The sequence below is a fragment of the Copidosoma floridanum genome, unplaced genomic scaffold (genome assembly GCF_036245765.1).
Source record: "Copidosoma floridanum isolate Cflo_tuat_1 unplaced genomic scaffold, Cflo_Japanese_pri ptg000021l, whole genome shotgun sequence".
NCBI classification, from domain to species: Eukaryota; Metazoa; Arthropoda; class Insecta; order Hymenoptera; family Encyrtidae; genus Copidosoma; species Copidosoma floridanum.
This window is the reverse complement of record NW_028321898.1, coordinates 13699092-13716521: the sequence shown is the minus strand read 5'-3', so window position 1 is coordinate 13716521 and position 17430 is coordinate 13699092. Positions and strand designations below refer to the sequence as shown.

The window sequence follows — 17430 nt, the reverse complement described above, 5'->3', positions numbered from 1 at the left end:
CTTCAATGGTCTCACTAAATCTCTACACTTACAGTTGCTTACATGAAAATGTTTTAAAAATATGAATCTGTGCAAAAGTTATTATAAAAGAGTTCAAAAATTTACTGAAAAAATAGAGTTTCAGGATTTTTATCTAATATGCTTATTTCTTTTTCTTTCTTTTGTTAAACTGCATTATCATATAATTCTTAGCAATTTTTCTTTAAACTACATAAATTCAATTGCTCCTTCCAACACAATTCTGAGACAAAATACTCAGTAATCATACACATCAAAAATCCTAAATTTGGCATTTATTCAACTAGCTTTCATCGGTAAGTCTTTTTTATGTATTGACAAAATTCAAACATTCCAAAATACAATTATTTTATACCCAAGGACTTCTAACAATAAATAATTATTTATTACGAAAATACATACGCAAATCGCAGAAGTGATGTATGAGTTACTTAAACAATCGTTTTTATGAAATAATTTCTTATTTTACTCCAAATAAAAAAATTGATTAATAATGTATAATAATTAACTACCCAAATCTCTGAGTTAAATGAGGCTTAGGTTTACAGCTTGTTTTTCAGGGCACTCCAGGAAATAATTAGAGTTTCCTATCTAGTCGATTAGATTATGTTGATACAGTTACAGCTGTGTTACACGATTTATTTTAAGTAACTAAAAAAGTATACTAAAAAAACAATAGCATTTACTGCTGGTAAATGATATATTCAATATTAATTTTAATTCAGAAACTAAAATTAAGGTGTTCACATTTAAAGCACACGAAATTTAGGGTTAGGACAGTAGGATATTGAAACATTCTTGATGTTTGAATTTTTATTCATATTTAAAATTTGCCGCCGAGTAGGTACGTATATACCACCACGTCTTATTTGTCGTTGTTTACGAGGCTAGTTACGTTTTACATGCTTATAAACTTGCTTATAAGTGCATACACACACATTCGACTTCGATTTGCCATATATGTTTCATTATTTGTATTATTGATCATTTAGGGGACGATTTTACTATGAGAAAGTCATATCCAGTACCCCCCCTTCTGAGGCATTGTTGTTTCTTACTATTAACTGCATGTCTGCATACCACGGCAAAATGCTCTAAGGTAAAACGACCAATACTTGGACAGATTTTTCGAAACTAATTTTAACGCTCATATTCCGAAGTTAATGTGCAATACTTCCATATTTTTTAAATATTAACTTGTAATTAGGATGCCTTCGGGTTTTATAACACACAAAAAATGTTTTAAAATAGCTCTTAAATAATAGTTATCGTACATTTTAAAACATGTCAACTTATCGGAGTAGTTGGTCAATCATTCTCGACTGTCGTAGTAGTTAGACAACCTTGAAAACCAAAAGTTGGACAATGCTGTAGTACTTGGACAATACTAACTTAAACGATTTTACAGTTGTATAAATCATGATAAGGCGCAAATACTTATTAAAACTAAGGTATGTATTTAAATAAATACCTTATAAAGAAAAAAGGTTAACGAAGGTGATAAATAATAACAAATTTATTACGTGAAATTTGTAAATAAAATTTTTAATTTTTTTTCCAAAAATAATTTATTAAATGCCAGATAAATCCCTCAGAGTGCATTTTGATTTTCAACATTTTTAATTGTGAGGAATCGCACTTCTCCTTCTTGATTTAAATTTTCTTTTGCAGGAACTGCATCTCTTCAATCGCAAACGAATTATTCAACTTAATTAAGTTCTCACCTCGATTCTCACTCAGTTTTTTCAATTGTTCTATCAGTGAGATAGTGTAAAACCAATTTTACTGTTTTCTTTAGTTTTGTTATTTAAAATTTATTTTTAATAAGATTATAATTTTTCTTACTTTTCTTTTTTGTTTTTGTTGTATGACCTTCACTTTTGTTCTTTTTCATTCTTTTATATTTTTTTAAAAACATTTTTCCTCTTTTCAGAACCCATGCTTCATCTGTATTTACAGTGAATTGAAGGTTAACTTTTCAAAATGTTGGAAAAACAATTTTCTTAAAGCGGTGCACCCCTTAACAACAAAACTGATAAGTACAGTGTTTTTTTTTCTACAAAGTACTTCACTTTTTATACACTTTTGTTTAAAAAATTCGCGTAAAAGATTAACTACGTTAAAAGGTAAACAACTTTGATTGTATGTCCATGTACTGGCTACGACGTTTTTGTGCCTATGACCTGAAGTTGGACAAGAGCTTCACGTCTGTCAAACTACTACGAAATCGTAAGGTGTACTTGGACAGCTAATTTTACACTTTAAAAATTTGTTTACACGATTACATTAGAAATATTGTTAAATAATGTAAAAGTTTTAAAATAATACCATACATCATGCATACAAATGCATTGGATTAATTTTAACGAGCATTACCTATTATCAAAATCATAGAAAACGGAGAAAAATTATCACACTCTTATGGCACATACGGTGAAATTTAGAATCATTCGCTTGTATTAAATTTTGCTGAAATTTATTAAAAAATTCAAGTATATCATCAACAATAATCATAGCAATACTAATTACGTTTTTTAAAATATCTCTTTTTTATTTGCTACAATGACTGATTTTTCACTGTCCAAGTATCGGTCTGAATTTCAGTTTTGTCCAAGTATTGGGCGTTTTATCTTACACCAGTAGCCTATTTATATGATATCCTAGTGATTAGGTCGTATTAAGGTAGTAGTCGATCAAAAACACTTTTCTTACGATTTTTCTAAAATTTTGTGTGTGCCTTAAGATTGCTATTATTTATCATGAGCAAAAATTTGAAGAGGCTTAGCGGTATAGTTTTAGAGATATTAAAGTTTTAATGTTGAACTTTTAACACAGGAGGTATAGGAAATCACCGGATTGGGGGTCGATTTGTAAACGAAATTGCTTATATCTCTAAAACGCTTCTTACAATGTTTCGTAAAAAATAGTATGACATAATTTATATTATAAAGCAACTGTGGTTCCAATTTAAAAGGGCTCAGCGGTATAGTTTTGTTGTTCGAGATCAGCAAAGTTGATAAATTCAGTGAAATTCGCTCCTACAACGTTGTCATTTTTCGAGATAGTTGTCGAAGCGATATATAGATAGTATACGCATACGCTACAGCGCATTATGGCACGCACTGTAGAGTGCTCGACTACTACCTTAAAAACATCACCTAGTTACCTAATTACCCAGGAGGAAGTAATGGAGCGGAGTCTCGAATCCAAGCCCTCCAAGCGGGAAGCAAGTGCTCTACCACCTTAGGGTGAGATTACATGGAGTCTGGCAGTCTGCAGACTCGATAACGTGATCAAATGACCACTACAATTCTTGATAACGTGATCGGACCTCTCTCTCACTCTAGTGGGCTGTAATGGGAGTGAGTCTGACCATGTAATCTCACCCTTAGCCACTACTGCACACTATATTTATAGTGAAATTAGGAAGTACCTGTAGCTAACATGACACTGTTGGCTACTCTGCTTGATTTTAAAAACACGTCTATCCCAATTGTAAACAATAAAAATTTGCCTTATTGCAGCTAACTAAAGATAAGACCATTTCTCGGAGACTGAGCCTGAAAAAATCTTGTTTTAAGCATTTTGAGAAACAGATGTCTCGTTTTCGTTGTTCTAACAGGTTTTTGACCTATATTTTTTGGTAAAGCTGTGGAGTAGAATAAAAGAGACTGAATTAAACTAAAATACATCAGGCATAGCGCCAAAAGTACTTGTTTTTGAGTATTTGAAAGTACGAGTATGCAAATTGGAAGTAAATAGCACGGTCACTGAGGCGTTGACTGCTTTCTCAAACTTACTACGTCACGCTCCCGCGCGACTTGATATGTAACGTAATTGTTTTTTGAATATATGAAAAATCCAATCTTGATGTCTTAAGTCAGATTTTGGCATGTTTCCGACCAAAATCTAATGTTTTTTCGGTATTTGAAAATTCGAGTATCCAAATCAGAAGTAAATTATTCAAAATCTAAAGATGACATGATAGGAAGGAAACATGCTCTGAAATTCGAATTCTACATTTGTTGAGCGATACTTTATCATAAAATCGCACCCCCACTGGGCACTTTGAGAACGATTGGTCGTGATGAGAAAAGGTCATTATTTTGTTTTCGAGCTTCCAGCTCCATTCACCAGGTGGCCAACCCTTAAATGTCGCTTCTCTAAAAGCATATGAAAATCAATTCATAGTACTGTCCTTTTCTAATCACGACCAGTCGTTCTCAAAGTGCCCAGTATGGGTGTGATTTTAGGATTGCGCTCAAACCGAATAGGGTCCAAGTTTATTTTCTCTTCCGAGCGAGCAAAGCGAGTAAGGCGGATGCGTAAACGTGGATATAAGATGTGAATAGACACAGTGTAAAAAAATATAGTTTAAAAAGCCAATATTTGAAATAATTAGAATTGTACAACGTAAAATATCTAAATCATTGGTATTATTGGATTTAAATACATCAAACGATTTATGAGGAGAAATTATTTAAAATACCAATTTAGTTTAATTAAAGTAATAATTCAAATATAAAATTAGTCAGCAATGTTACAATTATCTGAAGTCAGATACTATTTGATTTGTGTGTATTCTTAATAAGGGGGTTCCAGCGGGAGGAGTTGAAAGGTCGTATGTAGTTTAACTAATAAATAAAAACCCACTGAATTCAGCGGTGTCTTCATTTACCCCTCTAAACGTGGAAAATTTCGAGCTATTTGCTTTTAAAGTTCGCACATTATACACAACCTCTGATGGAGCAACATAACTACATCTTAATTTTCTAACAATATTGTAGGAGTTACATATTAGAACAGTAACTGTTTTATGAAAAAAAATCTCAGCTTTCAGATGGTACCTTGCAAAATATGGGTAATCCTTAAAAAATTCAAGATATTTAGTAAAGTATTCATCAAGTCGTTGTATTTCACTTGTATTAGCATACAGTTTTTACAGTTACACATATACATATACGATGGTGCTTGCATGCTTTTCCCAGAAATCTGTACTTGATAGAACCCTGCATGCTACATGAAAAAGTAAAAAATGATCATATAAATGACTTGGTAAGATACTTTTCAGTACAAGTATCCCACAGTACAGAACAAAAAATCTAAACTCTGTCGCTTTCCACATGTGCACATCTCCCAATGATCGTGTTGAACGTTGAAAGTCTCTAGGAATTTGATTTGATAAATTAATTAGCCTTTTTGATATTGGTAGTAAACTTTCTCTGGGCAGTTTGAATTCTTTAGATGACATCCAAATATCACTTAGTAATTTTTTTGTTACTCCAAGACATCCCAAATGCATAAAGTCGAGAACAAAGTCATCGATCATATTGATTTCTTGAATTCGAACAAGAGGACAGATTTGATTCGCAAGATGGTGTTTTTCATCATCTTTTGATCTGAATGACTCATTGGTTCTTTTTGGGCAATCACTGGTTTCAAAAATCACACGCTTATTAATGTATTCGCCTTTCACTACACACCTTTCACAAGAATAATACCCTGAATGTCCTTTGATACATTTGACAAATGATCGAGCTACCCGATCACATATGAAACTGTGGACACAAATTTGAAATTGCTTGTCACCGAGCACTATACTATCTGCAGTAGATATTGCAATTCTTCAACAAAATTTCGAAGGTATGTTTTAACACACTTGGGCTTTCCATTACCTAAATAAACAGCTATAATAAAAGGTTCATACGAGTTATTATCCTTTATATAAATGTTGCCCAAGATTGGCCACATTTCTTTGGAACTTGACTTAAAAATAGACAATTCATCAATTTGAAATTGTAGATGAATTATATTATTTGGATGTAGGTTCAATATAACAATTATTTTCAATTGTTCAGCAATTCCAATGTAAACAAACTCTGATGTGTCTGTTTCATCATTTGGATTAAACTTTGTAATATTTTTCTTCAGATCGTATTTTATTTTAAGTAAAGTTTTTGATGAAACTGGTAGTTTGGGGTGAAATTTTTTCAAGACTTTCAGCAGTGAATCAAATTTCGAATGTTCCATTTTATTTTCAACAGCCCAACGACTTAAATCATCAGAAATTGATGATGACACAGAGGTTTTCTCTTCACTGATGCATGTATTATTTTCACAATCGATTTTATTTGTATTTATTAAACCTTCCTCTTTATCAAGAGGATCACGGACAGACAAGGAAGATGATGGCTCAGTGGAAGTATCGTTATTCTCACGGTCCGCAGAAATTTCATCACTTGCAGAAGTTTTAAGAACAGTTACATTGTTATTCAAAGCGTCGGGTTTAAAGCGTTGAGAGTATCGATACTTCAGACTTCTTTTTTTATTTAATTCTAAATGTCTACTTAAATTATCGCTCATTTTGAAAACAATAAGTGAAGCACGAAACTGAGTAAGAAACGTTCGTAGATTACAATCTAATAATTTCGCGTGCTCCAAAATCCAACTTATATAGCTATGCTTTCAACAGCTTGAGGTAGGTTATTGGGGCAGTCCATGGAGGACCACTGATTCACCCCATGACGCGCCCGGTGGGGTACTAGCTGGGCAGCCTAGTGGGGACCCCATGAACTAAGGTGGCAAACCCGTTAAATTTCTGATCGGGCATATACACCTGCAGTAATGATACCAACTGACACAATTATTTCTGGGTTAGTACCAGTGCTCTCTGGAGCCCCCTTAAGAGTTAGTACGTTACTGTACAAAGCTAAGATCTTGAAGTTTTTCTTATGGTATCTAAAATTAAAAAATTGTTGATACAATAATTAGTTTGAAGAAAGGATTTGAATAATAGATAGAATGGAAATTAATTTTTTTTAGTTTGGACATGAAAGAAAACGCAGGAAAAATATTTTGTTCGGTTGTATATTATAGTTGAGTAACAAAATAAAAAATATTTGTAAATGTGAATGAAAACGAATGATAAAATAATTGAGGCGTGTGAAGCGCGTCTAACAAAACTAGTTTGACATAACTTTGAACAGTTTTTACAAATATACTCAGCATGCGTTAAATTACTGTAAACATCATGAAGTAGCTTGTAATATACTCTTAGTGTGTGTAATGTAGTGGTGTAAAGTACTATTGTAATATATCCCGACTGGAAAGTTAACTAAGATACCCCGTCAGCTAGGTAGGCCCAAGGTTGGCTACCAAGGTAGGGCCTACCTGTGTCATTTACGCGGCGCTAGCGTGGCGCTGCCTTGGGCCAAGGTTTCTATCTTCTATCTAATCTTTTCTGACATTATGAAACTGCGAACAAATATTTCAGAGCAGTATTTATAAGAACGTGTAAAAGTTGATTGTAGTGTTAAATTATTGAAAATGAGTGTGGAACTAAAACGCTCTTTATACTTAAGGAGGTTGACTACTTGAAGCAATTGACAGTCATTTTTTAACTAGAATTCATTCAGAACTTCAATAATTTATAAAAAAAATTATCCAAAGTTTCAACAACTCTGGGTGCTGATGAAACGAGGAATTAGTGAAAAAAATTTTGTAAATTTTACATGCGTTCTTATAGGAGATCATCAAAAGCTACTCTTATAATAACAAATTTTAATACAATTAACAATGAGATTTGGACAAAACTGTAGTCAACAATAAATTATCATCTGCCTTTTTATTATGTAAAATAATCATGTCGCTTAGGTCCTTGTAAAAATAGTTATTAAAAAAAAATCTGGACTGTAAATACAACTAAATATTACATTACGGAACATGCGCATGTATTTCAAAACTCAAAAAGGCATAGTCAGACCTCTCTCTCGCACCCTTCTTAAAATGCAGCCAATCTCGTTGACAAACCAAAGAGTGAAAAAATATCATTTTTTGAAAAAGCCAAGAACTAAATAATTTAAGTGCAGTTAATAAGTAAGGAGTCATGCCATAAAAATAATCAAAATCTAGTATTGTATTACATACGAGTCTGTTATTTATTACAAAATTAGGTGATGTGATAATGCTTAAGCTAAAAAGAAACAATTAAAGTATTTTAAATTACTTAAATCGCGTTGTATTTCTTTTCTTTAACACATGATCCATACCTTAAGTTAGCCACACTTATAGGTTTACTGGGCAACCAAGGTAGGGCCGACCCGAGGGGCTGCGCACTCTTGAAGTCATTAAAAAAAGACTTCATAAGTCATTCTAAGTGTTTCAAAGACTTCAGAAGTCTCCAAAAGACTTCAGAATGCCCAGCCCCTCGGGCTGACCTAATGCTGCGTAAATGTCTAATGTTACAGCCCCATTTATGCCAAGGTTGGCCGAAGGTAGGGTAAGTCGGCCGCCAAGATAGGCCCTACCTAACACCCTCTGAAGCTTTCCGATCGGGATGGTTCAAGTACACCGTTGCTACTTCGTACTTTGTCTATGCTCAGTACTTTGTAATATTAAAAGTATTTTACTTATTTTAAGTACGTGTAAAAAAATGGTATTCTTTTAAAAAGTAAAGATATCAAAAATAAAAAGGTTAGGTAAGTTTGATGTATTAAATTAATAATTTTTTAGGAATTTCTGAAGCCTTTTATGAATGGCAATAAATTGTCTCCATGAATCGCTTGTCTTGCAAAGTTTGAAAATCAAAATCCAAACACGGTCAAGTTTTGTTTCGTTTTTTGGTGCTGCTTACTTTTTTAGCACTTGCAGTATTATACTGTTTTATACTCATACATTAAAAAATCAAACTAAGTAATACTGACTTTTAACTGGTACTTCATGCAAATCTCAGATTAAAAAGATTAAAATAATGCCTTTACGATATCATATACTTATGACACAGCAATCCATTAATCTATTCAGTATAAACTTTGCATGAAGTACCAGTTAAAAGTCAATTTTACTTGGTCTAATTTTTTTAATGTACAGTGCAAGACGGTATAGTAATACGAGTCTTGTACAAAAAGTGAGCTGCACCAAAAAACGAAACAAAACTTGACCGTTTTTAGATTACGATTTTTCAGAACTTTGCTAGGCTAACGATTCATAGATACATACTATTGCCACTTGATAAAAGCTTCCAAAATTTCTAAAAAAATATTAATTAAATACATTAAACTTACATAACTATTTATTTATTTTTGTTAAAAGGTAAACCTTCTGAGTTTCAAAAACTAACAAAATAAAAATGAAAAAAAAGTCATTGAGATCTAACACAACACAATAAGCTATGGTATAAGTGTTCGGGGTAGTGCATATATTACCTACATTAATGTTTTACAGAAAATACAAAACAGATTGTAAAAATTTTACATAAACATGTGTATATATATATATATATATATAACAGACAAACCTTTATTTGTAAAACAATTCTCTTCAATTTTGCATCTATTCGATTCTCTCATAGGGAATTACAAAAGCAATGTAAGACTGTGAATACTATAACCAGAAATAAACTAATACAATTATCAAAAATAACAAAAACTGTGAGTTATAAGAACCATTACGTATGTCCTATAAGATTTTTTAATAAATGAACAAATGATTTCAAACCATTAGATAATATAAAAATAATGAAATCTACATAAAATAAAAAAATGAATATGCACTAATAAGCTTTTATGAATATACTAATTTTATCTCAAACAGTAATGTAATCACTAATAATATTATATTAAATTTTTTGTTAACTCTTACAAAGAGAATTATATTATTTTGCTGTTTAAATGTTAGCTAAACTATCACGTTAGTTTAAAGTCATTAGGTAATAAGATTTTTATTATTTTTTTTGCATACATTGTAATTTAAGTTAAGTCGAACCAACCTGTGAACAGGTATTTGCATATACCTTTGCAGGGTTGCAAGAAAATTCATGTTTCTTTTGCTCTGTATATTTTTTATACTTTGTTATGAATAAATAAATAAATAAATAAACAACAAAAAGTTAAATACTGATTTCAAAAAAATTTTATTTTTCAAAATCGATAATGAATTTTATTAAGAAAATAATAATAACTGACAAAATCTAGATCTTATTCACCTGATGAATATAAAAAATGACTATCTTTTGCTGTTTGTAATTTTGAGTGTGCGAATCTGTAGTAAGTAGTGCGATTGCCAAAGCTTCGTCTGTTTCTTAAACTTTTCTCGTAGCACTTTCGGGTTACTGGATATAAACGACGGTAATAACGTTTTTGCATGAATTGATTTGGAAAAAAATTTTTAGTAAATGTCATAAACATGAATAAACAGAAAAAAAATCGTTAAACTATTTGATTATACAATCACGTTTATGAGACTTTTATATCAACTAGGACATGCATTAAGAGAAAGTAAGAAAAATGAATATAATTATTGTTCAGCAACAGAAGTGTACAATCATAGGATTTACTGCGTTACACAACTGTTGATGAATATGTTTTACAACATTATAAATAGAGGATAGTAAGTGTATAACGTCTTAAATATTATCATTTACTTTATCATCCCTCTTTTTAGAGAAGATGGGTGTAATTAGTTTTATTTTAACACACTGGGGAATTCAAGTTGGTGGTAGTTTTTAATCCATGCTTGCAGTTGGCAACTAACCTTTTTTCATTTTACTATTATTAATATTATGGAATAATAAATCAAAATGTATTGTATCCTTGAGGGTTATAATAAAATTTTTACATAGTTAAAAAAAGCATTTTTTTAATAGAAAAGTTAAATATTTATTGTAAATACATCTATAGCGTGAAAAAGTTTTAACTATTTTAAAGATTTAGTGTGTTGGTATCGTCATATCTTGTTATGACCAGTTCATGATCATCTCAGTTTAAAGCAGGTGCCCGTTCGTAACTTAATCCTTATAAATAATTTATGCTCGTAGCATAAATTACCAGAGAAACTAAAAAAAAGGAAGGAAAAAAAAAAGTTTTACCTGAGCAAAAAAGAGATTAATTCGATCATTTGTCATAGATCAAACGCCCTAATAAGATTTTGACATTAGATCTATCATTTCGTTATTGATTCTTCAATCAAGTGAATGGCCTGCAGCTATATAGTAATATGTGGAAGTCAAAAAGAAAAAAGAAAACTAAAAGAAGAGTGAGTAGAAAAATAAAAATAGGAAAAATAGGGAAAAAGTCAGGAAAACCGTGCTCAACCTCATGCACGCAAAAGAAATAAGTATATGGGAAGCGAAAAACGAAAAAAGAAAGTTGTGACGACAGTGAATGCAGAAGCTAGCAAGAGTTTGTCTATCTCTTTCTTCCACTGGCTCGCAGTATTCTTATTATCTCTCTCTCTCTCTCTCTGTCTCTCTCTCTCCTTTCCTCCCTCTTTTACGGACACTTGTATTTTTAAATAGGAAAGAAGCAGGCCGTAAAAGTACGTGGAGGGATCGTCATGCTTCGGCCATAGCCGTTAGTTGCGAGACGCCTGCTCCCCGGCATCGCTTCTCCCTATTTTTGCAGCAGCACTACAGAAAGACAAGACATAAGAGAGAAGAAAAGAGAGAGATATATATATATATAGAAAAGCACAGGGACGAAGAAAAAAAAGAAAGAAGATTGGTGTGAAAGAGTAGGAGTAGGAAAGAGAAGCCTGGAACGTCGACTTGAGCTCCAGCTTTTGTTGCTCTTTACGTATCTTTTATTTCTACTCCTCAAGCGCTTTCCTTCAGCTATCTCCCACTCATAACGAGAAATGCGTGAGCAACGGGCTTCATAGACAATAGGCAACTACCACGAGGCAAGGCTACACGCTCTTTTCCTTCGTAGCTAGCATCAGTTAAACGAGCGTGGACATATTATATACTGCTCTAACCGACCAAGGCCGGATCCTCTTCTTTCTACTTGCGGATTTTATGGTTAGCCCAGCCTTGTCTCGAAATTCATATAATCTGGATCCTAGGGTTTCGTGACCTATTCAGTTATCGCAGACGCACAACATTTCTTTCTGTTATTTTTTTGGACCCACTCAGCATAATTTTAGATTATTGGTCACTATCCAACTCGTCAATTCTTATTTTCAATAAATTTTGTCAATCAATAATTAATACTACTTTTTAACGAACAACATTTAATTATGATTCTGTGGCTCGTTCGTAAAATTTACACTTTAGTAAAAAAATGCACATTTTACGATTTTCCATACTTGATGATAGAAAGATTGTATTATAGTTTTGAATTTTTCAAAATCAATTTTAATATTAGTGATCCTAATTAATTATAAATTGCTTACGGGGTATGGTATTGAGGATATCATTGTTTTGTATTTTCTGATAGAAAGCGAAAAGGAGTTTTATAGTTAAATTAACAGTCTGTTTTGAGATATCAAAAACCGTAAAAAACAAATTATTCAGTTAACAACTTTTCGTTTGAAATGATCTTAATACTCAGGGAAAACTTTTTGCTTACAAAAAAATGTTTTAATTTGTTGTCCTAATTAAATACGTCACTCAGGACTTTTCCTGTTCCAGACTAAAATTACTCCATGATTAACATGGTTTTACAGAACATACGTTTTCCAAAGAAAAATTTACGAATATGATTGTTTAATAGTTGTAGAGCATGGTTGTTTGTTGGCCATGCATGGTACCTCTTACTTTACAGGAGACAATTATTTAGTGCTTTTATTGTTTAACCTGAAAGACACTATTTTTTTTGTTTTGTACCTTTATCACATGGCATGGCAATATCACATTGGCAAGTATCAAAGCAACAGTAGTCAAAACTAATAAGCATATTTTAAAGTATCCAAAATGTAGTTAATGTTTTTTTTATCTTGTTCGTAAATTTTTCAAAATATATTGTTAATCAGTTTTTTGAAGTACGAACTTATCCACCGTTTTTTGTAAGATTACGTATCAAACTAATAAATAGCAAAATGCCTATGACTTTCTTCCTACGCACCCTAGGTCCAAAAACATTGGAAAATATTATTTTTGGGTAATTATAATACAATATGATTTATTTTATCAAAAGCTTGTAGGTAAATCCTTGTACAGGAGTATTACTTCTAATGACATGAAGAGCAAGAAGGACAAAAAAAAGTTGCTACCAATGCTCTTGCAAGTTGCATAAAAATTGGTGAATGATTCGAATTTCAAGCTATTAAAATCCAACTGTCCTATAACCCAAATTATTTTATGCCACAAATCTGTCACCCCAAAAGTGTATAATAATGTATACGTACAGGTATCCTGCACAGTAAGTCAACATAATACTTCCAGAAAATAATGTACAAATAAATGAATGCCTTGCGAGTTTAAATATAGACACAAGGCACAAGTCATTATGTTTTTAAAAAGTAACGCACCATACTATGTTTTGAAAGTTACCTATGAATATGTATTGGTTCTAAATTAATGAAAAATAGCTGTAAAACATGCCTCATTGCAACAAAAATAGTATCGAAAACAGAGGTGCTGTAATAACTGGATTTTTTCACCACAACTGTAGAATTTCTCTCTGAATCGAATAATAAGTTTACGAGCGGCCCTGAAAGCACAGATAATTACTATTAGTCTTTTTTGTTTAATTCTTATGATTTTGTTAATTAAAACAAACAGTAGTGATTTGGATACGTCACTCTTGAAAGCCTATATAATAAATAAAAAAGTTTGTCTAATTGAAAAATTGAAGCTTTCAATGAGTAAAATACTTCAGAAATTTATGTTTCTTACTCGGCTTGGTAGTGTACTTTGGTAAGAAGAATGAGTCCTTAGCTCAGCAACTACTAGCACGCAGCTGGTGTGGAATGCTATCTCGAGCACTTAGAACCGCTCGCGGTCAACAAATCATCGATATCTCGGTATCCATGGATCATAGAACATTTTTTTTTAATGGAGTAGCTCGTAAAGATATTACGTTCTGTTAACTTCATTTCTGTTTCCAAGGTCATCTAAAGTTCAAGACGAAGTCTCTTCTAGATAAATATTTTTAATTTAATGTCAACGTGTTTTTCTCCTGGTGTGTCAGCTCTTTCTCTTGACTTGGATATTCACTTTTTGACTAACGTTGAAAAGTGATTTGAGGTTAATCAATTTTAAAATAACTTTCAAACAATATGACTTAATATGCTTTGTATAAAAAAGTTTTGTTTTTGACAGTACTATTATAAGTACGTTTAAACAGCAAGGGCAGTAAGGACAAAATTTTTTTTCATTATTAATTATAACAAAAATTTTGTTTTAAACATACTTACTATACTGCTTAACTTTAAAATTACATTTATATTTTGAAAGATTAATAATGACAAGATTCAAGATTAAAAGCTGTAAATTCTTTTGTTAAATCTATCTCTCGTTTTGTCACATTTAATACTGATAAAAAAAAAGTTTTGACCAACAAGTTTAAAAAAATCATTTAAATAAGGCTTGTTAGTAACCATCGATTACAAAAAAAAAAAAAAAAAAAAAAAAAAAAAAAAAAAAAAAAAAAAAAAAAAAAACGTGTAAATTTAAAACCTTACAGGGTTGACTTTCGTTGAGCTGTCTGCTTCTCTGTCTAATGTTATCAGTGAAGTCAAGTTGTCACTGCTTTCTTGACGTGCCACATTGACATCAAGAGATATAGTATTGTTTTAGTCATTAAAACAACATTATTGTACTGCCATCGGTCTCTAGAGTCCAAGTATTTAGTAATCATAGCAAGCTTGAGTTCTCGAGTATGTAAGACTAGAAATTTTTTCATTCTTATCATAAAACTATCAAATTTTTAAATATTTACTTTTTGACCATTAGGGCAAGGAAACATTACTTTTTACTGTAGGTAAGGTTTACTTTAGAATCCATGTATGTAGTAAAAAGTTGTATTTTTTTAAGTTCATCATTTTTTTTCTCGATTAAGTACAAACCAAAAAAGTAAAATTCAAGAGTGACATCGAAAACACTGATTCTTATTTTTTAACTTTAGCAGTGTTTGGGCTGAAAAAAATTGTACTCTACATAGAAATGAGCTGATTTTGAAAGGATCAGGTTGTGGAGTAAAAAAAAAAAAAACCAAATTTTAGCCCAATGGGATGAAGATTATTAATTATGGTCGATTTACATGTATTCAGGGATAGATACATACATACATTTTTGGAACTCTAAGTACTTTGATAATCAGACTGTGATATAAAAACAAGCAGCTAAATTTATGAAAAAACTACCTTTTTGCATATAAGGCTGGACTGATATGAGGGAGTATATCACTGTTATTACTATACTGTGCCGAAAGTTGGTATTTTTCAGAACGACGTTGGTAAAAAAATGTATACATCCCACGGGATGAAGAGAAGCTAGCCTCAGAACACAATGATTAGCACCCTTGGCTTTGCGTCGAACGTCAATTGTGCGTATTCTGAACAAGAAATGATTTTATTATTATTTGTTGTTTATAGTGTTAATTCTATCTTACAGACAAAAAAGCTAGTTACAAAAAAGTTACATTTTTATAAGATCTATCAATTTCAAATTAACTATGTAAACTAAATTATAAAACGAGTAAGTCTGGGGAAAACGGTAATTTGGCGATCGTTAAAATTTTTTTGGGATTTAGAAGGGTAATTTGGTTTCATAACTAGATATATGTGTATGTTAAAAACGAAGAACTTGTATTTCGACTAGATCTACAACTCCCATGTTTAATTTTTCATCTAAAAAGCAAAACAAAAAAGTTAGATAAGGGAAACGACTTTATTTTACGAGCCCTCTTTGGCTTACCAATTTGTACATAAAAGACAAAACTCTCTGTCAAATCTTAGCCCAATCCGAAAAAAATTGCATGAGTTAGTCAAAAAACTTGATTACGCCCATCATTCATATATACATACATCCCTGGCGACGAAGTGCACGATCATAATTTTTTTTTGCCAAATTTTTTTTACACAAAAATAATAAGTTTTAACAGTACTTACACTTTTTGCTCTAGCAAAACTATAAGGTACTTCTGAGTATCAGTCGTGTCTATTAAAATTTAAACCAAATTGACGATAAATCATTTGTCAACTTTCGAAATAATATTATGTTTTGGCATAATCGTACATTCATAAGTACACTGAGAAACTACTATTCTAAACATTATTTTTTTTGCTTCTGAAGCTTTTTTAGAAAAGATTGCCTTAACATTTACAATACGTCATGTCTTATACTTCATCACAGAATTTTTAATTTTTGTCATGTAAAAGAAGATTTTTTTTCACTAGGGTATATTTCGAACGATTTTGCCTTTTTGGACCATGAGAATTTCATCGTTAACCGAAGTCATAATACAAAAAGGTTTTATCCGAAGAGAACTACAAATTTTATTGACCACTTACAAGTATAAAATGCAAGTTATTATAGTTATAGTCCAATGAAGATTGAAATAGTTTTTAAGTTGCCACTAGTTTTTAAAGCATGAAGCTGGTCATTAAAAATTAAATAAAAATACGAAGCATTTGTATTTTTTCAATATCTACAACTTCATCCTTGAAACGAAAAATTAAAAGACCTTGACTTTTTGAGTTATATCTAAAATACTACTTAACTTTTTCAATTCTTGAATATTTGCTTTGTTTTCACCGGCCACTGTAGCACAATAGTCTAGGCTGCAGTTCTTATAGCTCGGGGGGTTTGGTTGGTAACGAATGCTCACGAGCTTGAGACCCGGCCTTTACTCACTTGGCTTGCACCTTTGAGAATCTACTTTCTCGTGTGCGTGTTTTCAACTGTGGTTTGTTGGTTGGGAAGCCATGTAAAATAAAGGTTCTCTTTTGCTGTACAAGTGATTGATGTCACAATTAAATTTAAGGCGGTTGTTCACTATGCCAATGACGATAGCCTATATATATGCATAGTAACACAGAATTGCAGAGCCTATTGGGTGCAGTCGTCAGAAATGGCTGTAATATATATATATATATTTAAATAACAAAAAACAATCTGCTTTTTTCTACAAGGACATCAAGAAACTATTTTTTTTTTTATAAAGATATTTAAATGTTTTATTTGGTTAACATCTACATTTTTTTAACTGTACATGGACTCAAAATATCAAATTAAAAAGTTACTGTCATAATACGGATTTTCATTTTTGACAGCTCAACCATTTCAAGACTGACAGTCTGTTAGCTTTTGATGCATTTTGCTATAGATACATTTTAAACTGTCAAGTTGTAATGAAAAACAAAGCTACAAACAAAATTTTACGCTCAATCGAACGTTAGGTTTCGAAAATTGAGTCGATTTGTATGTCTTCATAAGTGCATACGTAGGTACATTTAAGCACTCATTGGGTATCACTTGTAGAACACCCTTATATTAGGTTTAAAATTTGTTTCACAACAAAAAAAGAATACTCAGGTATGGTTATACTTTTTACTCTGCCAAAATTATGAGGCACTTCTGTAGAGCAGTCGTACCTTAAACCGTAGTTTGACAGCCTATAGATGTCATTGAGATTTTTTGACCACGAGCGCTTCTGAGTACGCGAGTTCGGGTTCCATGGTAGCCAAGCGTAA

At 31.6% G+C, this 17430-nt stretch overlaps 1 protein-coding gene and 1 pseudogene across 3 annotated transcripts in view; both read right to left on the bottom strand.

The window, feature by feature from the left end:
* The window catches only part of LOC106638546 (protein pangolin, isoforms A/H/I/S), a 288519-nt gene that overhangs the window by 260817 nt on the left and 10272 nt on the right, over nt 1-17430 (bottom strand). The window lies entirely within an intron of this gene.
* Nucleotides 4964-6381, bottom strand: LOC149374128 (uncharacterized; annotated as a pseudogene).